The following is an 8,894-nucleotide window of genomic DNA, read 5'->3' as shown; positions in this document are numbered from 1 at the left end:
GGGATCGAACCCGCGACCCTCAAATTGCGAGTCGAGCACCTTAACCACCTGGCCATGCCGGGCCCTCGGTCTTTCAGCTGTGGATAAGTTATAATGCGACATTCACTTCATTGGTGAAAGAGTAACTCAAGAGTTGGCGGTAAATGGTGTTGACTAACTGCCTTCCTTCTAATCTATCATTGTTAAGGTAGGCACGGCTATCGCAGATAGTCCTGGAGTAGCTTTGCACGAAATCAAAAACAAACAAATAAAACGATATTATACATGATATCTACTAAACCAGTTTAAACTCCTGTGACAAATATTGTTAATTAATTTGCTGTTTGAATTTATAAGTTAATTTCATTAAAATCAACTATTTCAAAATTAAAGATAGTTTCTTATTGGCAGAGCTAAGGAAAAGCGATTGCCAACAGCTAAAAAGCACTTCCCCAATCCTATTATTTCACTATGCTGTTATTACTGTTATTAAATAATACACAGAAATATTTCTTCCTTGGAAACTTACCCATTTCACTTTTTCAAAGTATAACTTATAACACTCCATCATTTTCGGTGTTCATTAGAATAGAATTATAATATCCCAAATTTAAAATAAAATTGGTAATTTTTGAATCAATTCCTTTATAAGTAAGCACTTAAAAGTTAAAATATATTCAATATAGATGTATATTTTCGTAATTACCTATTCGTATCATACTTTATTAAGCTACATATTTCCATTCTCTGTACCTACTAGCATAACACAAATCAACTAATATAATATTGTGCAAATCCCCCTTTTTTCATTCATTCACCTTTAAATAACCTTTGAGCTCCTTACGCAGTTAATCTTCAGAGGGAATCCACATTACGCATTCTAGTCCACATTTAGATAGTTGTTATTTCTTAGCAACTCATCCTTAAACTTGTAATTATGAACTGACACTATTCAAGAAAGTTAAAATCAATTATCTATTATTATCTAACTGAGCTTTTAAAGCTATTTAATACACTCTGTTTTCTTTTCACCTAAATATGCATATCAATTCTATGACTTCAGCTTCTGGATTTACCTAACCATGTTGTATCACTGTCACCGCTCCTTGTATCACTATTTAAATGTATAGTACATGAGCATGTCTTTAAACACTTGTACCTTTGCTTTTCACAGCTTCTTCCTTTAAAGCCTCACTCTGGATTTTTCACAAGTCTGGCTCTAACAAGCAACCTTCTTCTCATGCAATAAATAGCTCCTAACTTCTAAGCACATCTATACCAAATATTTTAACTGTGCTCTTAAATTACACGCAATGACTTCTACTACTGCGTTTGTAGGTTCAAATAAAGGTCTTTCCCGTGATCATCTTAATCCATCAGCCTGTTGTAATTCCGTTGCTGCATGTTTAAAGAGAAGGGAATTCAGTGTGAAACACACGTTTTCGATGCTCTATTATGATTAAGCGTGTGATTGACCTTCCACGCAGATTCATTTGGATGCCTCATGAATAATCCTAGCACATTCTTCCCAAGTTTCACACAAGTGCTATAATAACTAACATTCTTGCCTTGCTAATTTCCACCTTGCACGACCTAAGCATGTAACGTTTAAATTATTTTTTATCCCATTTCCTTTCAGTACTTCCTTCTGTTTCATTAGCCAGTCTTTCAGTAGGCGTCATCGGCATTATATATAAAAAATGAAATAGCTTTTATATTCATAGACTTTCCCAGTCGTCTTTTTTCGAGTGTGTCACCATGGCCAGTTCTGGCCGAAAGTAAGGCCTGCTCTACTAGGCAAAAAAAAAAGTATTAGACTTATTTGACTAATATCATTTCTGAAATCGGGCCTCACCCTTCCTACATATGTAGCAAGCCTCCAATATATTTTTCATCCATTCAAGTGCATGAGAAGACTATCTTAATTTCAAGCCTTAATTTTTTCTGTTTCTTTCTGAAACAACAACACCAACAAAAATTATAAATCACAATGCAATTATACTGTTTAGTAATAACGTTTGAAGGTTGTCAAAACTCAACAAAACAAAACAAATATTTGATTGATTGCATCTTTACATTTGTCTGCTGCTTCTGAAGTAAGCTAGAAGCTGAAACATGAAACTCAAAAAGAAAGTATATGCTTCTATAGGTATATTTAAGATATAATTGAAAATATAGCTGTATGAATTTATCTCACTCCAGAAAGAAAACTTTTAAGAAGGTCAAAATGCCTTTTATATAAGACAATCAATTCGCCACTATTTTTACGATGTATTTCTCTAGTGTTCTTCTTATATAAGCAGTTCTTATCTAAAGCAATACTCCTATTTAGCAGGCCCCCAATGGCACAGCAGTATGTCTACGGACTTACACCGTTAGAAACCGGGTTTCGATACCCGTGGTGGGCAGAGCACAGATAGCCCTTTGTTTAGCTTTGTGTTAAATAATAATAAACAAACAATAAACAAACTATTTAGCAGTATACATAGACTATTTTTGTGTAAAATAATTATAAAGACTCTTGTGTTATTCGTGTGAAATTCTGGTGGTCCAATAAAACATATATCGAAACATAGTTGTTTTTATGTGTTGTGTGATACTTTATGTCTCCATGTAACACATATATACATAATTTTTATTTCTGTTTCGTTTCAGGTATTCTGCAAATGAGGTGAAACAGAATGCTACAGTTAAGTTTCGAGCATCTTCTATATTGGGGTTAATAACTAACAGCTTTAACATTTGCTGTATTAAGATCAAAGGCCAACATCTTAAATATTTACTATTCAAGTTGTTATAAGTGTTCAATTATTTTGTCACATATCAGTATGCTCAGTGTGTCACTAAATAAACTGTTTTCGAAGGACGTTTCGGTCTAGTTATCATTGAGCCACCGTGCATTAATTACTAATTCATTATATAAAGAATTATTTTCATATAAACTAATTCTCTAATTTATTAATGTAGAGAACACTCTTCACGTGAAATATTTTTTTTAATTTATGAACATATAGATTGTTATTTACGTGAAATAACTCTTTCATACATAGACTACACTTTGTACGAAGTAATTCTCTAATTTGTTTAATTATAGATACTTTCATAACTACCAAAAAATCAAGTTATTCTGCGTTTTGCTACTGCTGAATTTTATTTACTTTTCTATCAACGGTAAATAATTTACAATTCGACTTTCTGATACAGTATTACACGTAATGATAAACTGAAAAAAAATAGTGCTTGTGACGCGAATCAATTATAACAGGTTAACAACTTGACATAGGGGAACATTATACCTGTGCTGTTCCATTTTTGTGTGTGTGTTGGAATCAAAGGAATAAAATGTTTAGTATTGGACTAACATCCACAATACTATTCAACATAATAGTCGGAAAAACAAAAGTTTGGTTAATGAAATTTGATACGACGTAATTAATTTCAATAAATTTTTAAATATTGATTCCAACAGTACTTTCTTCAGGGGCATAATACATTTTAATGGATATGATCGAATTTTGTCTTCACTATAGGCTGATACGGGTAACTTATAACTAATCACGTAAATGCACCTTTAACAACGTCAATCTAATCATTTTCTTCCCACGGTGATTTCCAGTGTCTTCGTTGTAGCTTTTTGAGAGAGACAGAAGAAGAAAGACGTGGCACAATTGGCTTAGGTGTATAAGAGAGATGGTACTAGACACGAACTGTGAGGCAAGTATACACCCAAGACTGCAAGACTTCATTAACCATTAACCATAATTAAATGATATATACTTTATTTTATGTCACTTTTACTTATATGTGAAACAATAAATAAGAAGATACCAATGACATTTCAATCCATTTTGTATCATTCAATGATAAAACCAGCAAATTACAGATGGAAGCCTAAACCAAACATAAATGCCAACTCTTTATTTTTCTTTAATTCTACAGATAAGATTAACAAAAACATAAAATTAATAATATAGTAGATACGAGTTTAAATATTTATTTGAATATAGATTTCTGGCGAACTCCAGAGACCAAATAATTCAGTTAGGTATAGGTGATGCATACAAAGAATTAACCATCGTGTTCGTCTAAATTTATATATTAAATACCATAACAAACAAATCTGGAATAACGAAGACAATTCCTGTCGTTAGTCTTTAAATTCAATTGAAATCTAACTTACGCTCTACGAAGTCATGCACTTTCATGTGGATACACGCACTTAAACTATGTATATGTATAGGTATGTACCTGAAAAATCACCTGGACGTATTTCCTTACCCTGAGAATTATCTATAGTAGCATTTATTTAGTTGAATTTATACGAATAGCTATTTATATGGCCAATTTCATATTATACTGCTACTGCAAGGAATTAAATGAAGACAATTCCAAGAAAAACGGAAGGATAATGTCATTCAAAGAATTCCAACGTCAGATAGATTCAAAACAACCGGCTAATAAATGCAGAACTACAGGATATGTTTATAACCAGAACCAGTGGTAGAACTGTTAGAACATGGTTGCAAGAAATGATCTCAGTGGAAAAGTTTACTGTTTTTGAAGTAGGGACACGTTGAAACACTCAAATTTCTTAGTGTTATATTAAATGAGGAATTAAAGATTGAGCTGTTTTAAAAGCTAGAAATTTCTGTACGAAAGAATGAGACATTTAAGAAAAAAAGTGAAACATTGTGGTGTTTCTATGGTTATGGGGTTTGTTTGTTCGTTTGCAGTAATTGCAGAAGTAGCAGTATTACAATATCCTAAATATATATATATAGTTCATCACGCAGTACTCATTGAATGGTGTTTAATTGGCCCTGGCTTGGAATTTTAGCATGATTGTCAACCAGAACATATTGCTCCACTGAACAAGAGGTATTTAGAGCACAAGAAAAAACTTGGTGATATAAGCATTATGAAATGGACAGCCATTATCTCGATTCTAGCCTTGTAGAGAAAGTGTAGCACGAGTTGAAAAGTTATGTTACAAATACACTTCAATTCTGGGAAACTGTAACGACAAAAGTGGAAGGACATATGGTTGATAGTCTCAACAACAACAACAACAAATCCATCATATATTTTGAGATTAGAGGAGGACCCACGAACTAAATATTGATTAATGAGTTATGCTATGTTCCAAAATGAACTTTTCATATCTAATATTATAGTAGAGTATTATAAGTATAATGTATATGCCAAGCAACACGTTTTCTCTGCAACCATTTATGAAAACTTGAGTGTATATATTTATGACCGACACTGTACATTTACAGTTGTTTATGTATCTAGCTATCTGACTCTCCCAATTTGATTTTTTGTTACCAATATAATAACCAACGTTTAAGCCCCCACCCCTCCATTTTTCCTAATATTCCCTTACTTACTTCTTTTACCTAACTAAATGTTTAATTATATGGAAGCATTAGCTCGTTTAAAAATGTCGTTATGGCTTTTAAAAAGCCACGATATTAATTTAGGTTATCAATACTTTTCAGTTAAGATAAACTCTTTCCAGCTCTTGTTCTGCAATATTCGTTGCTTCAATGCAGTTTTATTTGTTCATTCCTTTCGACCTTGGAAACTCGTGATAGTTCTAAGATGCAAATTATTAGCAAAGACATGAGTCATTTAAAATTAGGTGGTAAAATAACGCCCAGAAATGGAAAGTTAATAATTAGGCATGCAAACAAGATATATTAGAAGGACTATTGTATCATGAAATTTATCACCCAAGTCAGTTCGCTAAAACAGCATCAGGATATATTTTAATGTTTTAAAGTTTCTCGTCTTGTCACTCATTAATGTAAGAAGACCTGGCAGAAAGGAAATAACTAGCAAAAACGTATAAAAAAAAACTGCACATCGTACATACATTATTTACTCTAACTGATGGGAAAGGGTAGTTTATTAGCTGTCAGCTGAATTAGGTAACATAATGATTCTACTCTCTAATGAAACTCAAAAGACAGTAAGCAAGCTATATCAAACCTAACGTAGAGTAGTTGCTCGAAACGTGGTTGTTAATTAAAATAACAGTTTTGCTTCCTTGGACTGTGTCTTTTGAATACTTGTTTTGTGTAGTAACACGTCATGCGGTCCACTATTTTACACATAAGCAAATGAAGTTTGTCATATCTCTGATTTCAGATCAGCTTCAAGTGCGGATTTTAGGTAAAAGGTTTTCTTATTCAATTTCCTTTCGAAATATCATTCACTGACGCAAGTAGGTTGTTAACATACAAGATTAAATTTTGTTTTTGATAGGCGTCTAGATAAACCTTTTAGTTTTTATAAGAAACTTTAAGCCCATTCTTATATCATTAAGCTCGAAGCACAGTTACGATAATTCAAGATGTATTTGTTCGTATGTAACCCTAAAATTGTGAGTTGATATTGCAGAAATTGTCTTGTTTTGGTGACAGTTTTGAAAAAGATAAAATCTGATATAAAATAGATTATAGGTTGGATCTCTTGCTTCAAAAAAGCGTTGAAACTCCCAAAATGTTGTTTTGGTATTGAAAGGTCTTCCCAAAGCAATGCTACTTTTGCTCAGGACTATTCCATTTTGACATTGATTTGCACTATAAGAATGCTTATCAACATATTCATAGCATCTAGGATATTATGCGAATTTAGTTCTGACTTTAATAAATGTTCTTCAACTGCTTATTTGTTACGACTTGAATTAGTTGAGGTCTAATCAATTACATTTATGATTTTCAATCGCTGAACGTTCTAAGACAATGAAAGTGATTAGAATGAGAAGGACAAAGTATATCCCATTCTTACTATTCCTTGTGCTTCGTTGTATTCTTGTCCTCTTTTGAATGGATTCCAACTTAAACGGGAATCCCATCATGATTGCATCTACAGAGTTTGCAGGTGCAACTGAGTCTAGTGCAAACATGATTTTCGGACATTTCACCGGTGTATGTTGACCGGTTTCGTACTGAAAACAGGTCTCCTCTAAGTAAATCACTTTGCAAAACGAAATGGGCTTTCACCAAAGTCTTGACACACACAGTGGAAAGCTCAAGATATCTTTCCATGAACTGAACCGATGAGCAAAAGTGCTCTAATATTCGACATCAAAATTTTCGTTGAAACGTAATTTTACTATGATGACCAAAACAACCACTAATTTCTGTACGATCGACTTCGAGATAAGAGTTAAAAACGAGTAATGGGAAAAAAGAGTAAAGTAACGTACATCTACAGCTTCATAAAAACAATAAAACGAAAAAAGAGTTTAGATATGTTTATTCACATGTACAGAGTTAGACAAAATGGAACTTTCTGATTGTCAAGGTTAAAATAAAAAGTGCACCTATTTTCCACTCATGGTACGATGAGATTGTGAAGAGTGGGAATATATATTTTTGAATCTTTATGTCCTTAAATAATGTTTTTGAGAGTGAAGACCTCGGAAAAGCTAAAATGAATGAAACCAAATACCTCAAGCCCTATCTGCAGAAAATACTTTGAAATTTGAGATCTTGCAAATGGCTGTTGCGCATGTGCTGCCATCTTTTGTTAATAAGCGTTTAAATTAAGAAATAAAATTTCACAATATATATATATAGATTATTTTTTACTACCACAACACCAGTCGATCAGTTCTGTTCAAACATAGGCTTAGCTGCAAATTAAAAGTGTGAACGAGAAAATATAAAGCATATACAAATAACACGATATGATTCTATACACCATACCATATCACAAATTTGAAAACGTGCCACCGTAAGCACGTAGTACCAAGGAGACCCACTTCGACAATAAAATAATGTTGACGACAACTTAAAAATTTCGATGTATAGAAAAATAACTAAAAAGAAGAAAAATGCACACATAAAAAAGAATAATAAAAGTTTACAATCGCGAGCCATGTGTGAATATACAGAACATTCCAAAAAGCATATTAAGAGACAAAACAACAACAACAAAAAACCAACGTCCGATTACGACAGGAACGTAAGTGATGACATCACGTTGCAAGAGATTTAATGCACTAGATCACAGAAGACGTGCATATATAATAACAGAGAACATACTGTTTGATGCACACAATGTGACTACTTGTTGTGATGAAGGATTAAAGTCGTAGCTGTCTAGCAGTCTACAAGATCCGGGTGGCTTGCTTAACAATGGTCTTTTTTACTTACACGTTCCTCTAAAGAACGCTTCTGTTGTATTTATATGTCACTTTGTGTTATTTTTCTCATCTTATTTTACTAGAGACTAACACAGCAAGTTAGTAAAGAACATGTAGCCTACTTAAGTGCTGTTCCACTACGTATCGAACCTGAGCAAAGCCTTGAGAACTTGGTTAATAAATGACATCAGTGCACTTGTACATATTTTTGACAAAATTCGGCGACGTAAAATAATTCGCTTTAAAAACAAGCTGTGAAAGGAAAGAAAATTTGTTTTTTTTGCTGAATTGAGCCAACCTTCGTATATTACACATACATCTCTGTCTGAGCATATTAAGACTTAGAAACATGAATGATTGACACACATAAAATACGTATGTCTTGTACATAGTAGCAGCATTATGAAGTGAATATAATCTCCTGGACAATGTGTGATACGAAATACAGTTACACCTTTAATAAGTAAAAAAGAGGTTTACACCTTTTTTGATTGTATTATAAACATAACTTTGTGAATATAACTTCAAAATAGCAAAACCTTTTATAAAAATCTTATCTCTGAACTTATCACGTATTTAACTGGGCGTAGAATACATAGGATATTTTAGAACATAGGACTATGCAGTTGATGACTATTGGTTAATGGAGTTAGCCAGATGTGGCATAAAACTATGCAGTTGATGACTATTGGTTATAGGAGTTAGCCAGATGTGGCATAAAACTATGCAGTTGATGACTATTGGTTATAGGAGTTAG

The 8,894-nt window shown here is 32.8% G+C and overlaps 2 long non-coding RNA genes across 3 annotated transcripts in view; one reads left to right on the top strand and one right to left on the bottom strand.

Annotated features, from left to right (window-relative positions):
• The window catches only part of LOC111087851, an 83,223-nt gene extending 80,378 nt beyond the window's left edge, over positions 1-2,845 (top strand). For both annotated transcript variants that reach the window (XR_002612478.1, XR_002612479.1), the window contains exon 2: positions 2,635-2,845. This is a non-coding gene — a long non-coding RNA (uncharacterized LOC111087851). The remainder of the gene's footprint in view (positions 1-2,634) is intronic.
• LOC111087865 overlaps positions 1-8,894 on the bottom strand; it is a 56,147-nt gene that overhangs the window by 9,876 nt on the left and 37,377 nt on the right. The gene's annotated exons all lie outside the window — the stretch shown is intronic.

Source organism: Limulus polyphemus, unplaced genomic scaffold (genome assembly GCF_000517525.1).
Source record: "Limulus polyphemus unplaced genomic scaffold, Limulus_polyphemus-2.1.2 Scaffold78, whole genome shotgun sequence".
In the NCBI taxonomy this organism is placed as follows: Eukaryota; Metazoa; Arthropoda; class Merostomata; order Xiphosura; family Limulidae; genus Limulus; species Limulus polyphemus.
Note: the sequence above shows the minus strand (reverse complement) of the source record. Positions and strands in the feature narration are given on the sequence as shown.